General features: G+C 38.1%; 2 long non-coding RNA genes across 3 annotated transcripts; both read right to left on the reverse strand.

The window, feature by feature from the left end:
* Positions 1–4,075: 4,075 nt before the first annotated feature.
* On the reverse strand, positions 4,076–12,504 carry LOC143857114 (uncharacterized). Its single transcript, XR_013238445.1, has 5 exons — positions 12,461–12,504; positions 12,324–12,374; positions 4,718–4,755; positions 4,406–4,516; positions 4,076–4,269 (listed from the first exon to the last, which is right to left on the reverse strand). It is a non-coding gene; the product is annotated as an uncharacterized LOC143857114 (long non-coding RNA).
* Positions 12,505–12,667: 163 nt separating this feature from the next.
* Positions 12,668–14,356, reverse strand: LOC143857165 (uncharacterized). 2 transcript variants are annotated; one of them, XR_013238494.1, is made up of 3 exons: positions 14,329–14,356; positions 14,032–14,151; positions 12,668–12,745 (listed from the first exon to the last, which is right to left on the reverse strand). It is a non-coding gene; the product is annotated as an uncharacterized LOC143857165 (long non-coding RNA). The 2 variants fall into 2 exon arrangements; XR_013238493.1 differs by lacking the exon at positions 12,668–12,745 and adding an exon at positions 12,791–12,825.
* Between the last annotated feature and the right edge of the window lie 4,671 nt (positions 14,357–19,027).

Consider the following 19,027-nt stretch of genomic DNA (forward strand, 5'->3'; position numbering starts at 1 on the left):
CGAGGCTACATTGTATCTGAGGCGACTTTATATCTGAGGCAACATTGTATCCAATGCGACATTGTATGCGACGACGACAGAGTATCCGAAGCGAACTACTACCCGAAAGCAAAATAGTATCTGAAGACAACATAGTATCTGAAGTGACATTGTAGCCGAAGGGCTACATTGTATTCGGTGCGACATAGTATCCGAAGGTGACAAAGTATCAGAAGCGACCTTATATCCGAAAGCAAAATAGTTACGAGACTACATTGTATCCGAGGCCACATTATATCTGAAGGCAACATAGTATATGAAGCTACATTGTACCCGGAAGGAGCATAGTACCCGAGGCTACATTGTACCCAAGGCGACTTTATATCCAAGGCGACATTGTATCCGATGGCGACATTGTATCCGATGGCGACATTGTATCCGAAGCGAATTTGTATCCGATAGCAAAATAGTTTCCGAGGCTACATTGTATCCGAGGCGACATTATATCCAAAGGCAACGTAGTATCTGAAGCGACATTGTAGCCGAAGGGCAATATTGTTTCCGAGGTGGCTTTATATTCGAGGCAACATTTTATCCAAGGCGACATTGAATCCGAAGGCAACATAGTATCCGAAGCGACCTTGTATCCGAAGGCGACATTGTATCCGTTGCGACATTATATCTAAAGGCAACATAGTATTCGAAGCGACATTGTAGCCGAAGGCAACATAGTATCCGAAGCTACATTGTATCTGAGGCAACTTTATATCCGAGGCGACATTGTTTTTTTTTTATTTATTTTTTAAATGACATTGGCAACCTACATTTCCTCTCTTTCTGACATTGGCAACCTTTCTTAACGAATTCAATGGGATTACTTGTATGCCTTAGTCTGTCTTTCTAACCAAGGCCAACCTGAAGTTCTGAGAACCTATAGCCTTCAAGACATTCAAGAGACAATATAGCAAGGCAAAAGTGTCCAGGGGAGGAGTCTAGACAAAAAACTTCTCGAGTCAAGACTAATGGGTCCAAGGGAAACCATCAGCTTAAACAAGAACCATGTACAAGTTCCCCCAACTGTCAGAAGCTACCACTGAAATTAAACCATACGCAAATCATTGAGCTTCGTACTTCCATCTTCCAGCTTCCTGCAATTAATTTCCTTCCCTCCTACTTCTATCCACTTATCTAAACAGACTTAATTGACCTGGAATTATATACTATCCTTCGAACGCAGATTTTCCTTTACTGAGAGTATCTCTGTACTTTTTGAGTGGCCCCCATTAATTTTGTGATTCTGTTATTGGCTCGGCCTCTGTGATTGTCCCTGCTGTCTCATTCGCTCCTCAAGATTATATGGATTGGTACATTTCTCGTCTTTTTCCTAGATTCTCATGGTAGGACATCCCCAATAAATCGCCCATAGCTAGGAACTTATTAAAACCTACCACTTCTGGGTTCTCAGGCACATCCTCGTCATTTGGTATCAGGATTCCTTTTCCTTTGTGTCACCTATCCAATTCATCAGATTGAGCGACCTAGTATCCGAAAGCAAACTAGTATCTGAGGCGACATTATATCCGAAGGCAACATAGTATCTGAAGCGCCATTGTAGCAGAATGCAACGTAGTATCCGAGGCTACAATGTATCCAAGGCGACTTTATATTTCTAGGCAATATTGTATCCGAGGCGACATTGTATCCAAAGCGACATTGTAGCTGAAGGGCAACATTTTTGGGGCACAACCTATTTATGTAGTGTTCCATCACATGGACGGTTTGGATCAACCTATGATGTGGTCCGAACAGTTCTTTGTCGGCCCGTGCATCGCCCGGGGTTTTTTACTAGTATATATATATATATATATATATATATATATATATATATATAGAGAGAGAGAGAGAGAGAGAGAGAGAGAGAGGAAAATGATTGTGAGCTTGAAGCTCATATAGCTTATATGAGTTTGAGGGCCCAAACACATGTTGGCCCATATTGTTAGGATGGGCCAAAGCATTCATTTGAAAGGCCCTTACATAGATAGGGTGTGTACAAAAAATCAGCTCCATAGGATCATCCTAACCCATCCAAAAGTGGAGGGCAAAATGGACAGACACCGTTGGCCACAAATTTGCCCATTTTTACCCTCTGCTTTTGGAGGGGTTAGGATGATCCAATGGAGCTGATTTTTGGTACACCCTATCTATGATGGGGCCTTGCAAATCGGTTTGGATCACCACAAAAAATGTGGGACCAAGTGTTTGGGCCCTCAAGCTCATATAAGCTATATGAGCTTCAAGCTCACAATCATTTTCCTCATATAAAAATATATATATATATATATATATATATATATATATATATATATATATATATATATATATATATATATATATATATATATATATGTGTGTGTGTGTGTGTGTGTGAGGAAACTGTTGGTGAGCTTAAGCTCACCAAACTTATGGTGAGCTAGCTTGCCCAATCACATGGGGGCCCACTTTGTTAGGATGATCCAAACCATTCATTTGAAAGTCCCTTACATAGATGGGGGGTGTACCAAAAATCAGCTCCATAGGATCATCCTAACCCCTGGACAAAAATGGACAGACACAAATCTGCCCCATTTTGTGTCCACATTCACTGCATATGTCACAACCAAAGTGGTCCACATTCACTGCATATGCCACAATTCACCTAGTGGCCAGCCGCGCTACTATTGTCAACGAATATTTGCAAAAGAAACAATATGCATATACAATATGGAGAGAGAGAGAGAGAGAGAGACCTGTGACATGGTAAGCAGCACTCTCCATCAACATCGTCATTTGCTAATTCATAGTCGTAATGCTTTTTAATGTATTCCCAACGCACCCAGAGTAATGGTCAAGAGTGAAAAGAAAACAGAAATATAACAAAGGTTAATTTTCAAGGGAACTGGCAGAGTAAATGCAAAAGTAGTAAATGACACGTAGAGATTACTAAAAAAATATCAGTATAATAAATAAGAGAATTAATTCCACAAATAAATAAAAACTATTGTAGTCCAACATGTAATGCAATTACCAACTGCTTATGGATGAGTTCACTGTTTCAGTTTTTACAGCCAACAAAGAATAGTTCACTTTCTGTAGCAGAATATCTACGAAGAAAAAACAATCAGAGACATAACATAAAAGCAGTAATGTAAATATTGAAAGAGAAAAAGAAAAGGCTGATTCCAAAGCCGATCAAGTGGCGTTACCTTGATTACTTTGCCAATGAGATCGATTGGGAAAAGAAAGAAATATACCCTTTCAGATATTTCTATCAAGGCTTGGATAAGAGATCAAACCAATTCAGTGACGAAATTTTAAAAATACTTTTCCTTTCCAAAATTTTCAGAAAATTCCCGCAATCCAAACTAAATAAAATATATGACAAACACAAATGAACCCTTTAAGTTTCAAAGACTCAAAGCATGATTTTTTGGAGATTTTATAAAAGACCCACATCCTATGACGAATTCTTAAGCCAGTCTACTATTTGTCACTTACCCCTACTATGAGCCAACACACCCTCTTTTTCACATGTCTAGATCTCCGTCTCTCTAGGAACCCTTCTCCCCCACCCTAAGAATCTCAGCCCCCTCCATGCATTAACTACGATAGCATTTTGTATGTTCAGAGGGCAATGTCCCTCTAGAGATTCCCCCCCCTCCCCTCGCCCGGTCTCTAATGAGCTTCTACCCTCCTCTAGGGGTCCCATAGAAGCCTAGAGAAATAAATACACATGATAGAAGAAACAAAAATTCATGCATCCCATAGACCAAGAAAACATCCACAAATCATTCGTATAATGAAAACAAGCACCCTAACTACTAAACAATAACTATGGAACTATCTAACATGTATAAAAAAATAAAAAGAAAATCTACTCACGGGGGACAATTTTAGAATGCTAATCACAATAAAAAGCAATGGTTATTTTCAAGCTAGAAATTCCGTAACAAGACTGCCAAACAAGATCCATCAGTTTTGGCAGTCAAATCAACTTCGATGATTCATGCAACATTTAATGTGAAAACTGATACAAAGTTGCGTCCATCTGTTTATGCATTTTTCAAGCAAGAAATTCCTTAACAGGACTACCAAAACAGATCCATCTGTTTATGAATTTTTCAAATTGGACAAACATAGTCCATATCATGAAAGGGGATGATGGGGCAGACATATTATACCTAGAATGCACCAAGACCCAGCCGTGTGTCACAACCAAATGTGGTCCCATTCACCGCACGTGCCACAATTCACCTAGTCGCCAGGAGCGCTATTGTTATTAGCAAAGATTTGCAAAAGAAAGAATATGCATATACAATATGGAGAGAGAGAGAGAGAGAGAGAGAGAGAGAGAGAGAGAGAGAGAGAGAGAGAGAGAGAGAGTTCAGACCTGTGACACTGTAAGCAGAACTCTCCATCAACATCTTCCTTTGCTAATTCATATTCCGAGAGATACTTCTCATAATGCCTTTTTAATGTCATTCCAAACGCCCCTGGAGAACTGGTGAAGATTGAAAAGAACACAAAAACATAACAAAAGTCAATTTGGGAACTGACAGAGTAAACGGAAAAATAGTAAATGAAGCATAGAGATCATTGAAAAAATATAAGTACATTAAATAAGACTTAATTCCGCAAAGAAAAAAAAAATTATTTTAGTCCAAAATGTAATGCCATTACCAACAACTTCTAGATGACTCACCATTTCAGTTTTTGCGTATAACAAAGAAAAGTTCGCTTCTGCAAAGTATCAACAAAGAAAAATCAAATAATCAAATACATCGCAATCGAATAATCAAAGAGATGGCACACAAGCATTAATATAGTTATATTGGAAGAAGAAAGAAGGCTGATTCCGGAGCTGATCAAGTATCATTACCACACCTTTCGGATATTTCTATAAAGGCATGGAGATAAAACCAATTCAATGACGAAATTCATTACATAGAAAAATGACTGATTTTTCATGTTTGGGTGGATCTCATAGCACCTTCAGGAAATCACTTCACTCTACCAAACAAATGAAACTGACAAACATAACTAATTCTCATTTGTATCAAGCTGAGATCCAAGGAGAAATGCATCAAAACTATAATTGCTAAAAATAAGAAAAAAGATTAGTTGAGGTTGTTTCCTAATAGCCATGACAATGTGTGCTGAATCAGGAAATAATTTCGAAAGGAAGTGGAGTTTCCAAGTTGCACGGGATTCCTATTTCTGTAAAAGCAGATATGGGGTAAGAGATGCATGTGGGTTGATGGGTTTAGATGTGAATTAATATAGAATATTTCCATCTTTGCTAAAGGACCAGTTGATTCAACAAATAAAAAACAGTGCCTTCCAGAATGACAAAGATACCCCCTTCTGGAAAGGACAAATGTAAACAGTTAAGAGGCTGTCGGAGAACATGTTGTAACTTGACTGTACTTCAGCCATTTGAAGGAGCAATTCGATCAGATTATGGCACAGTTTTGGTTTTGTTGGACTACATTCAGGAGATTTTCTATCAAGCACTCGACAAAGTTTCAAACATGACCCAGGCCAAGTGTGACTTTTAATGTAATCAACATAATAAATTGGGTATAACACATACATAGGCATTCAAGGGTTATATGAATATATTATCTAGATCAAGGTTCTGAAAATCAGAATCGAATCGTAACAGGCTTCGAATCGAATCGAATCGTAAATAGTAAGATTTATTCTGATTTACATATAAAAAAGAGAAAATATATTAAAAATATAAAAAGTTAAAAAAACAGAATAAAATGAGCAATTATCTATTTTCCATTTAAAACCATAAAATTAAATTAAATATAAGGATGAGAAGGGCTTTATAGGTTATAAGTTGGTACAACGTCGGAAGGACGAGGAGGAGAAGAATGAAAGAAGAGAAGAAAACGAAGAAAGGAGGAGAATAATAGAGTTACGGCTTTCTTTAGTTGTGTTTAGGTTATAAGTGGGGGCGAGAGGTATATATACGATGTATAAGGGGTTTAATCACAAAGGGTCGACCACAGGAAAATAAGCAAAAAATCTCGTAAAAAGAAAAGTAAAAATCATGTAATTTTTACACAAGTGCGACTTTTACAGAAAACAAGTCTTCCTTCCGAATTGAATCGTTTTACCCACGATTCGATGGGATTCAAATCGTGAATCATACGATTTTAACATTGGTTATACATAAATGATGCCATGTGCTCAATGTGCAACAACAAAACTCAGAACCAGAGACAGATTTGAAAACCAAAGAGAGACTGACATTCATTGGTAATCACCAAAAACAAAAGTGTGAAGAATATAAATCCGTTTAAACTCATGTCGGCATGCATAGATATAAATAAATGCAAAAGCAAGTACAGACCATGTTTGATTTCACTAATCCACATAGGGAGAGCAGACTGGCCACTTTGTGTGTGCCCTTTAGTAATTGTGGTTAGATGAAATGTAATTGGGCACTTGTAGGAGAAAGAAAAATACTAAGGCATCCTTGATCTTAAAATCATAAGAATGGATCGAAAGATAACCGAGGAACTTTTTTCATAGATGGTAAGTAGTTAAACAAATGCCAAATAGCTTGTTCATTGCACCCTTATGTGCAATGAACAAGTTATGATCTTCACACTTTCACCGAATAGAATAGAGCTCACATCAGTTCGGATCTTAACACCACCCATCATTAGGCACCACCCTGCAGAAGGTGGAGTAAGAATGGGAGGCCACCATCCAGCAAGGAGTGTAAAACTTTTAACTACAATAACCTCTCCTGCCCCAAAAACAATAAAACAGAGAAAAAACAGAGGAAAGAGTGGAGGCCTATTCAGTAAAAGGAGATTCCGAAGGAGACAGATCAGGAAACTGTTGCTGAAGAGGTGGTTGAGACACGAGACCTGAAAAATCAAGAAATACAAAATGAAGCAGAAGAAGTTGAGTCTCCTTGCGATCAACAGGGGGAACCTTCAAGTATCCTCCAAACCCAAAACCCATATGCTATCCTTACTGAGGTAGAAGAAAATGAAGAATAGCTAAACAGCACGTTGAGTAAGCTGGAACAGAAAACAAACCTGTTCAAAAGGGGGACAAGGAAACCGAGCTCAGTAAAAGCGAAAAAATAGCTCAGATGATTGCGGAGGAGGACCAACACTTAGTTGATGATGATGAACTTCGGGATCTAGAATGCTAGGAGCCTCTGCTTGGCATTAAGGAGACAGGAAATCCAGTCTCTAATCAACAAGAAATGTGCCCCATTACCCATCAAAAAAAAAAAAAAAATGTGCCCCATTCTTATGTTTACTATAAACAAAAGCTAGCAAAGAATTAATGGAGCATTATTCTTCTGATAATTGTGAACGTTTGAGTACCTATGGAAATTACTCTCATACCACCAAAGGAAGGATCTGGGTGATTTGGGATCCTAAAATCATTCAAATTTCTATTCGAAAAGATTCTAGACAATTTGTTCATGCCGAGATTACTTGGACCCAAATAAAGGTAAGCTTCTTGCTTACTGCTGTATATGCTTCTAACAGTGGGAGTGAACGAAGAGATTTATGGGAGGATATTTGTAACCTCGCATCCGCCATCAACAGGCCGTGGATTGTTGCTGGTGACTTCAACACTACCAGATTCCCGGATCAGAGGATGGGAGGCCCTGACCGTGTTTATAGGGAATTGGAGGAATTCAATGATTGTATTGAAGCATGTGCTCTGAAGGACCTCAAAACCATTGGCCAAGTTCTATCCTGGAATAATAACTCTCAGGATGATATTAGATTGAGACATATGGTCAGAGCTTTGATAAATGATGACTGGCTTATGCAATTTCCCCATTCAATGGCCATGTACAAGCATCAAGGAACTTCATCGAGGAACTTCTGACCATGCCCTCATAATTCAACTTATGGAGAATCAGAAGACCAACAAAAAGACTTTCAAATTCTTCTCCAGTGGCTCCAGGATACTTCTGTTTATGAGGTGGTTGAGAAATCATGGGGGATCCAAGATAGAGGAAATCCTATGTACAGAGTAGTCCAGAAACTCAATGAAGTGAAACGAGAACTGAAAGTTTGGAACCAAAACGTGTTTGGGAGAATTGACAGGAAAGTGCCAATTCTGCTTCAAAAGCTCCACAAGGTCCAAGATATGATTGCTTTAAATCGGCTGATAAAAATCTTACACATCTGGAGGGCAAAGCAAGGGAAGAATGCATGCAAGCTGCCAGCCAGAATGGAAGAACCAATGAATCACCAAAACTCTCGAGTTCAATGGCTAAACTTGGGGGATTCAAATTCCAGTTTTTTCCATGTTGCAATGAACCATCACTGCAATCAAAATAGCATTATGGGCATCACCAAACACAATGGAGACATTACAACTGATGCTGAGATCATTGAGGTCACCTTCCTAAACTAATTCAAAGGGCTTTTAAATAATGGAAAAAGAGTTGATCATAACTCTATTCCAGAGCCTAACAGGAGACTAACTACCACTGAAGCTGAAAATCTCACCCGCCCAGTCTCCCCAGATGAAATTGAAGTAGTGGTAAAAGCCTTGGATGGGAATAAAGCTCCGGGACCCAATGGTTTTAATGGTGATTTTTACCAGCACTTTTGGTACTTGATAGGAGGAGATGTAACTAAGGGTGTCCAATATTTCTTCAACAAAGGAACTCTTCTTCCGGAGGTGAATACTACCAACATTGCTCTCATCCCCAAGGGCCTGGATGCAGCAGCCCCCGATACATATCGGCCTATTTTCTTCTGCAACCTGCTCTACAAGATTATCGTTAAGATCATGACTAATAGGCTCAGCACTGTGATGGACCGCATCATTGGACCTTTCCAATCTGCCTTTATAAAGGGAAGGTTAATCCAAGACAATATTCTCTTGACTTAGGACTTACTCCACAACTTCCATAGGAAGGGTGCCAAGCAAGCGATGTGCATCAAGATTGACCTCAGAAAGGCTTACGATAATGTAGCTCATGAAGCCCTCCCCAGTTTTATGGCCAAACAGGGGTTCAATGATACATGGAGGAGATGGATTCAGCAATGCAATCGCACCCCAACCTTCTCTATTATTATCAATAGTAGCCCAAAGGGGTTTTCAAACAACTAATGGCCTGAGACAAGGGGCCCCGATCTCCCCCCTTCTGTTTTGTATCACCATGGAAATGATGTCGGCCATTTTTCAAGAAGCCAGTAGGAAGAACCTCATTTCTACCCCCTTTGTTAAACGCCCCATCTTTGTATCTCACTTGTTCTTTGCATATGATGTCATGCTCTTTGCCAATGCCACCCCAGAAAATGCTCTCCAAATCGAAAAATCTCTCAACAAATTTAGAGAATGCTCTGGCATGGAGGCGAATGTGAAGAAATCTGAGATCCTATTTGCTAACAGCAGATGCCAGGAAAAAAATGATCTGCAAAATCATTGGCATGAAGGAGCCCTCCCATTAAAATATATTGGCCTCCCGTTAACTTCCACCAGATTGTCTTCTGCTATGTGCAAACCTCTTGTAGCCAAAGTAAGGAGCTGAATTGCTACCTGGTCGAACAGGCACCTCTCTAGAGCTTGTAGGTTGGAGCTGGTAAGAGCAGTCCTGAACAGTTTCCATATAGTCCATGGCTTTCTCACTTCCCTGTTGTACTCTCAAGGAAATAGTCACCATTCCGAGAAATTTTGTTTGGTGTGGCCCTATCTAACCTGAAGGTATCACCCAGTGGCCTGGAGCACAATTTGCAGACCAAAGGACGGAGGAGGAGTTCGCATTCGAAAGCCCCATAACATTAACCAGGCTGCCCAGCTGAATTGTGTCTGGCGGATCCTCAATGCAAGAGGAAAGAATTATTGGGAGGCAAATGTTCCTCGAAACATGTCCTGAGGAGCTAGAGGCATCTTTCGGGGGAGGGAAATTGCCAAAGGAAATGTCTGCTACATCTTGGGCAATGGGGAGGGGATTGATTTTTGGAAACAATCTTGGCATCCTGATGGACCAATCTGCTCCCAAACATCCATAGGATCTGTGATAATCTCAATTCCGGCAAATGCTGAGGTTAGAAACCTTTGGGCAAATGGTGATTGGGCTGAAATCTTCAATCATCCATGGCTATCTGAAGTAAAAAACATTCTATTCTCTTCTCTTACCATAGCTGGAGGGCCTGATATCCCGGTGTGGAAACCATGTCCAGAGTCTCCAGACTTAGGATTCACAATGAAATCAGCATGGCAATAAATCAGAAGCAAACACCCAAAAGTTTTGCGGCATTCCTATGTATGGTTTAAGGGACACATCCCGAAGCACGGATTCACTTCATGGCAGGCTCTAAACTATAAACTTGAGACAGGCTCTCCTTGCTTGGTGCATCCAGAAACATAGGCTGCCTCCTATGCAATTCGGAGAGGGAATCCCCGGATCATCCCTTCTTCTCATTCTCTTTCTCTTCATGGATTTGGAGGTCGATACTGTGGAGATTCAGATTCCAGAGAAAGCCAAAGCCAACTCTAAGAGAGAGGAGGAATGGATTCGGCAAAATCTTGTTGGGACTGGACAAACTGCAACAGCTATTCGTCTTGCATTCTGTGCTTCCATATCCCACATATGGCTTCAGCACAATGGGAGTCTGCATGGAAATACCCACAACCACAAACAGCATATCCTGAGAAATATCCTGGTGCTGGTTCCAATGAGATGCATCCATCTTCGTCTCCAAGAGGCACCAACAATAGAAATAAACGGGTTGGCTGCAATCTTGGCCTTCAGGCCCCAACACTCCCAACAGGGGATGCAAATGGATCAGACTGGATCCAGAACCGGAATGGACCAAGATCAACACTGATGCCTCTCTCTCTGAGACATCAGCGGCTATTGGAGGACTGTTGTGCAGCCCACAAGGGTAAATCATTGCCCGTTTTTCTCAATGGAAACCCCAGGAAGCTTCCATTCATGAGCTTGAGATTGATGCTTTCCTGAAGGTGATCTCCCTTGCAAAGGAAAAAAACAGAATGAAAGAGTGAATTGAATCTGATTCCTTGGTAGTTGTTAAAGTTCTTGACGGTGAGTACAATTGCCCTTGGAAAAAGAAACCGACAAAGGAGAAAATCATGGACCTTCTAAGCTCGTTTAATGATTAGAAAATCACTCATAGCTGGTGGGAAGCTAATAGTGTGGCAGATTTTTTGTCCAAAACTGAATGCCCCTACAAAGGGGAGGATATCTCTTTGATATATATATATATATATATATATATATACTAGTAAAATACCCCGTGCGATGCACGGGACGATAAAGAAAATGTAAATGATTAATTAAAAAGATGTTCTAAAACTGTTCATATATGGATAGAAAAGAAACATCAAAAAATTGGAAGGCAATAAAAGAAACAGAACCCATTTCCATGATCCCGTGTTATACTAAAAGTGAAAAACCAATAGAATCGTAAAAAAAATGAAGGTAAAAGTGCAAACACAATGGAATAAAAAAAATCCAATCCGGTATATAAGAATAGAATAAATCAAAAAGATTAGAACACATGATATTCAGTTTGGCGGAATATTATAATCCAACTATTTGTGAGAATGGAAATATCAATTCCATTCAACTATAGTTTACGACATTATGCTCATCAAGTTTTTAAATTTTAGTATTGAATAAGACATCAGTGGAAGTGTCATGGTGTGAAAGTGATAACCTAAGCTGAACTTTTTGTATACCTTAACACAGCAGATCAACAATTGCCAGTGCAATCTTTATTTAATTTTCATAATATCAACAAACACAAAGTAAATGAATAAAAGAGTTATTTAAATTCTGAAGGGAGCAAAAAACAAAAGTAAGTTTTCTTTATTTAATTTTCATTATATCGACAAACACAAAGTAAATGAATAAAAGAGTTATTTAAATTTTGAAGGGAGCAAAAAACGAAAGTAAGTTGGTGTTTTTGTATAGTTGGAACTCGCTAAATACAGAAGACAAACAATTGCCAGTGCATGCTTGCTTTAGTTCATTTCCATCAACCTATTGACAAAGACAAAGCAAATGATTAAAAGAGTTACTCCAATCTAGAACGGAAGTAACATGAATGGATAAATCCCTACACTAAGGCCCTGTTTGAATTTCAACAAAACCACCAGTGGCAGTTTTTTTCATTGCTCAATGATCTATGACATAAAAATGGAATAGATAAATGAGATTGGAAGTCAAAAAAAAAAAAATAGATAAACTCTAACAACATCTCTATTGAACAAATTCAATAATTGACACTGCCGTTAAAATAAAGAGAATGTGTGAGGATATCCCTCTTTGAAACCTTCGGGGCAAAAAGGCTTCCAGATATCTAATCCATCATTCTATTTTTTAACTGCAAGCAAAGGAAAATGCAGATCAATAAAGTTAGAAATGAAGGGTGTAGAAATATTTGGAAGTTCAAAGAACCCAAATGGAAACCTTTTCGGCGATCTTGCAATGCTTCTTCTCTAGATAATTTCTCCCCTGCATATGAAAACAAAGAGTTTAGTACCTTCAACCTTGAACATCCTGGCAACGAAAATACTTCAATTTATAAATTCTTCAAGAAGACATGTTTCTTTACAATGCATATAGGGGAAGAAGACTGTTCATGCCTGCTAGACTCCATAAATGATCAGAGTGCTCATGATTTCGATATTGGTACTTGCCAGCCGAGACATAAGGAATGGATATCGTACTTGAGAATCGCTCGATTCAAACCAGCTGTGTCGTTGAAGATGTTTACAAAAGAGAAATGAGGCAAAAACTATACAAATTAATTCAAATCCCGCTACAAAGAAAACCTACAAAGAAAAAAAATGCAAGGAAGACATATAAATGCATTCTGATTGGGAGGTGATGCCCCGGCATAATTCACATCCTACATAAATAGAAACAGAAGCCACACCTAACAAAAAAATCAATAAATCCTAGAATAGAAGCATGAAAAAGAAAATATTTCTTTGTGGCTTTTCATCAAACATAAGGCACTATCTTAGGCCCTGTTCGTTTTGCATTTTGAGAAGAAAACCCTAACAAAATATTGGGGAAGAAGAAACATAGCTACTAACAGGAAACTAAGGAACCAGTGTTGAACCCGACTAGTCATGAACAACCCACCTGGAATCCCTTCATCATCTCCCCATAAAGAACCAAAATAACATAAATGGAAAAAAGATAAATACTGGCATCCAAAGATAACAAAAAAAACCAGCAAGAACCAAACAATATAAACAATTTTCTTCGTGGCATTTCATCGAACATAAGGCACTATCCAGAAAACACCGAAGTAAAATGACGATAAAAATCAGTGGGAAGTAACCCACCACGACAGCCCTAAAATAGTTTCCGAAAAATGAGCAAGAATCCCAAGAACCGATACACAGAATAATGAGCAATAATTTAGAAGGCCTTACAACAATGCATAATTTCGTAACCCTTATAGTGAAACTACCTAAAACTTGTAAATAAATAAAAGAAGTCTCTATGTCAATGAGAGGATAAGCTATGATTTCCTTAATAAGTGACCTGCATTCATCTCTTTATAATTTATATTTTCTAGCGTCATGATGTGCATTGAATCAGATAATCTTACGGCGAAACTATCCTAAAACCTGTAAATAAATGAAAAAAAAAATTCTCTAATTCAACTACTTCAGAGCTGCACCACCTTATAGAAACCTCAAACAAAGATACTTAAAAGAAAGAGGGTTACAACATGAAGATTGAGATTTTTACGCTTTAGGCAAGAACCCTAATCTCATATGCAATCGTATATATCCGTTTCATTGACCGATTAGAGTCTCAAGTTCGAAATTCATGAACAAACAACCTATAATTCCACCATTAGAATACAGAATCGTTCAAAAGTGAACATATAACTCAAAATGAAAATAAGAAGAAAAATGCTGGGTTTTGATCAACTCATAATATCTCATTATAATGTGGAAATCCCAATAAATAAGCCCAACATATAAAAGAAATTAAAGCATAAAAGCAAATGAAAATACCTCTCCCAAGCAGTCATAGAAATACCCATAGTTTCAACCAAAAAAGTCAATCTATCTTTAGATCCAGAGCCGTTGAAAGTATGTAGTAGAAAGGGGATAAATGATTGATTCTCAAATTCCCTGGAATTCAAAGGTTTAGAGGAAACCCATTAGAATCTTAAATTAAGGGGAAACCCAAACCCGTAATTCAAGGGTTTCAAAAGACCCATTAGAATCTCATTGAAGGGAAACCCTAACCTGAAATTCAAAAAAGGTTTAAAAAAAAACATTAGAATCTCAATGGGAGGGAACCCTAACCTAGAACAACAAAGACAGATGAAGGGCGGGTTCGAGAGACAGGATGAGAGAGAAAGAGAAAGGTAGAGTGTCGCATCTCGCATCTCGGGCGAGAGAGAGAGAGAGAGAGAGAGAGAGAGAGAGAGAGTGAGGCACGCGTCAGTGTGTCACTAAAAAAAGAAATACCTAGAAACGTGTCTTCTATAAGATCGAGCAGGAGAAAAAATCTCCTAAATATCTCTGACAAAGAGCTGTGTAAATTAGGGAGGGACCATCTTACCCCTGCAAAATATACTTAGATATAGCAGGTAAGGGCTAAAAGGCTAACACGGTTGAACTACAACGTGTTAAATCCACAGATGTTTCCAATAATTCCAAAAACTCCTCTCCCTTTCTATTCTGCTAGATAGATAGATATACAGAAGGAGAAAGTTAGGAATGGCAAAAATCGTTAATATTAATACTGACATGTAATTCTCACAAAAAAAGAAAAGAAATCCTTTTTTCTGTAGCTATATATATATATATATATATATATATGAGGAAAAGGATTGTACGCTCGAGTGTACCAACCTTATGGTACGCTCGAGTGCCCAATCACATGTGGTCCCACATTTTTAGGATGATCTAAAGCATTCATTTGAAAGGCCCTTAAATAGATGGGGTGTGTACCAAAAATCAGCTCCATAGGATCATCCTAACTCATCCATTTGGGGAGGTCAAAATGGACAGACACTGTTTGTCCACAAATCTGCCCATTTTTTCCCGGGATTAGGATGATTCAATGGAGCTGATTTTTGGTACACACCCTATCTATGATAGGGCCTTGCAAATGAATGCTTTGGATCACCACAAAAAAATGTGGGACCCATGTGATTGGGCACTCGAGCGTACCATAAGGTTGGTACGCTCGAGCTTACAATCCTTTTCCTCTCTCTCTCTCTCTCTATATATATATATATATATGTATATATATAATATATTAAAAAATATGGTTGTCACCATCAATTATATTACATCAATTTCACTTAGAGAGGTGGGTCCACATTAGACGCCACTCTCTCTCCCACCCTTAGTTTTCTTTCCTTTTTTCATTTTTTTTCTAATGGATCCGGGTGTTGTGTGTGTGTGTGTGAGATTTGCTAGGCAATGTAAGGGAAAGCCATTTCGCAGCTCATTTTTTAGCCTTTTGTCATATTCGTTTAATTCATCTGAGGTGGGTATTCTCTCCTGCAAAAGTGAGCCGCAAAATGGTAAAGTGAGCCACGAAATGCTATTCTGCAAGACTGCCTAGCAAATCCCTATATATACATATAAATATAAACCCAAATGTCTTCCTTGGACCACCGCCTCTACTGTATTTATGATTTACTGTTTTACAGTACAAGGAGCGGGCGGGTGAACAAAATTATAAATATTATATAGGCCACTGATTGGTGCTGCCATGGTTTGATAATTGCACTAACTCAACTTGTCTTTCATTATTAAACTAGCTATCAAAAGGTATTAGAATTTCAAAAAAGCTCCCAGAAGGCAATTAAGAAAGAAAAGAGTAGATGAAGTTGTGCAATCAACAAAACATGGAAATGCCAACATCCGTAGCCTACAGATGTTGGCACTACCATGTTTCCAGAATTGCACTCATTGATTTCGTCTTTTATTATTTAAACAACCGTCAAAGGTTATTGCAGTTCCTATAAAGTTCTCCAAAGCCAATTAATGAAAACAATACAAGCCTTGCACAATTATTAGAACATGATGGTAGTGTCAATATCAGCAAACTATGCATAAATGTATTTATATGTATATATATAAGTAAATTAAAATCAACAGGAGAAACTACTAATTCAAATAATGAGGGAGCTCGGTAAAGAAATTGAAAGTCACCTCTCTTTTTTTCAAAGGATGATACATATGTGATGATCCGACAACAGAAAATTGGTTAATATGCCAAACCCCACCTACAATAAATGGAATCCATTATAATTATATGCTACAACAAAATGCAACGTGCGAAGGATATAAAGCAGTTTCTGTTTTTACATCAGAAAGACATTAGCAGTGGTTGTATAATTCTACATAATGGAAGAGGAACATGTGAAAATAATAAAATGTTATAAAAGATACCTTGTGAGATAAAGACTAGTCCAAAAAAAGCTCTTGGGAAAAGTCCCCTCCCCATCCCTTGGATATCGGGAAGTCATCATAACTAGATGTTAAAAAAAGGCTACATGGGAAGGATATTAAGCCGCTTCTATTTTTCAATCAGAAGGGCATTGCAGGCCGTGGTTGATATGTAAATAACCATATAGATGGCATGATTATAATCAAGGTTTAAAATTTCGGTTTCGGTAACCGGTTCGGACCCCACCAAAAACCGAAATTTCAGTCCGAAATTTGGTAATTTGGTTCCAAATTCCGGACCCAAATTTCGAAATTTCGGACTAAAATTCCGAAATTTTGTAACACTTTTTTTTTTTTAATAAATAATGTCATTAAACCGAAATTTCGGACCGAAATTACCGAAATTTAAAGGTCGAAAAAAGGAATTTAGGAAAATACCGGTTTCGGTCCCCACCGGTAACCAAAATTTCGGATTTCGGTCGAAATTTTAAACCATGATTATAATGCAAATTAAGGTGGACCGTCAACTATAGTTTTGATGACACCTAAGCAAATTTAGCTAACCTATCACCTATCAGTTCAAGATGATACAGACAATGAGATGAAGAAGTATAAAAAACCAATTATTCGCCCCTTTTTACTTGGGACAACCCTCTCTAGTGTAAAAGAGTGGATTACTCCGAATTACACTAAAGAACTAATGCAATTTTCACATTTTTAATAAAGGAAGCGGAAAATATTAAAAGATGGTCCAAAAGAAGATCTTGGGAAAAGTCTCTCTCCCACTCTCTAGATATCTGGAAAAGCTTTGAACCTAAACACAATCATAAACAACGCAACTGAAAATGCTCAGCAAACATCTAACAATCATAAAACCACTATAGAGTATTCTCACTCATATTTAACATTGAAAGATGCACATGTAATATGCAAATATAGATACATACATATAAATATGCATAGATACATATAAATACACAATATAGTCAGAAATACAGACAATTCTAACGTAAATATTGAAGTTAAAGGTGTAATTGTAATAGAAACAAATAAATGTAAGATAATAGAATAATATTCTCTTGTAATAGATAGACATAATAGTACTCTCTTTAATATTTTTATATTTAACAATGTTAGATGTACTTGAAATATGCATATATAGTCAGAAAACACATCATGCATATATAAATAGCGAAATGATATAAATAAAAATACATGTAAACATTATGTTCCTCCTCCCATATACGACATTGTAGTTGCTGACTCTAAAAGAGTCCCATATACTCGAATGTAATTCTTTTCGCTTATCAATACATAGGTCGGGATCCGCCTAACCCCAGCTTAACCACACAAAAAAAATGTAAGATACACAGAACAAAACTCTCTTGTAATAAATACACAAAACAATACACCATTTCATATTTAGCAATGTGTAAGAAGAACATGTGATATGCATATATAGATACACACATATAAATGCTGTCGAGAGAGTTGGAGAAAGAATGAATGAGTTAGGGAGATCTCCCCCTTACTCATATAATTATATTAAACCCAAAAATGTACAAGGTCCGTTATGCCCTTAGGCTTATTACATATTCCAACACTCCCCCTCAAGCTGGAATGTAGATATCATATATTCCCAGTTTGTTACATATATCATTCAATTTGGCCCTGTTCAAGGACTTTGTAAACTTATCTGCTAACTGGTCCACTAACCGAGTAAACACAGTGCAAATCTCTCCCTTCTAAATTCTCTGACGAATAAAATAACAATCCATTTCAATGTGCTTGGCGCGCTCATGGAAGACTGGATTGGTAGCAATGTATATTGCAGCTTTATTATCACAGTACAACTGCGATGGAGAGGATGAGTCAAAACCTATCTCAGATAAAAGTGAGCGCAACCAAATGAGCTCGGTGCTTGTCTGTGCCATTGCTATGTATTCTGCGTTTGCGCTGGACTTAGTTATAACATCTTGCTTCTTGCTTCTCCTTGATATTAGATTACCTCCTACAAATGTATAGTACCCTGTGGTGGATCGCCTATCTGCTGGGGATCCAGCCCAATCTGCATCAGAGAAGCCTTCAATTTTCATATGGCTATGTCTTTTGAACAACAATCCATATCCTGGAGCTCCCTTCAAGTATTTAAGAATTTGGACTACCGCAGCCCAGTGAGAGGTACGTGAAGAGCTCATATACTGACTGACCACTCCCACGGCATATGAAATATCTGGCTGTGTGACTGTGAGATATATTAGTTTACAGACTAGCCTTCGGTATCTGTCAGGATCTAACAAATCACCTTCCTCTGGAACCAGCTTCACATTAGGATCCATGGGTGTTGACGCCGGTTTGACCCAAAGATTACCTGTCTCTTCTAACAAATCCAAAACATATTTTCTCTGCGATAAAGACAAGCCTCTGGAAGAACGAGCTACCTCTATCCCCAGAAAGTACCTGAGATGACCCAAATCCTTGGTGGAGAATTCCTTTTGCAGGAAAACTTTTAATTTCTGTATGCCTCGTGAATCACTACCTATGATGATGATGTCATCAATGTATATTATCAACAGAATGCACCCAGCTGAAGAGT

Source organism: Tasmannia lanceolata, unplaced genomic scaffold (genome assembly GCF_043159265.1).
Source record: "Tasmannia lanceolata isolate RefF3 unplaced genomic scaffold, GAP_Taslan_0.1 ptg000024l, whole genome shotgun sequence".
In the NCBI taxonomy this organism is placed as follows: Eukaryota; Viridiplantae; Streptophyta; class Magnoliopsida; order Canellales; family Winteraceae; genus Tasmannia; species Tasmannia lanceolata.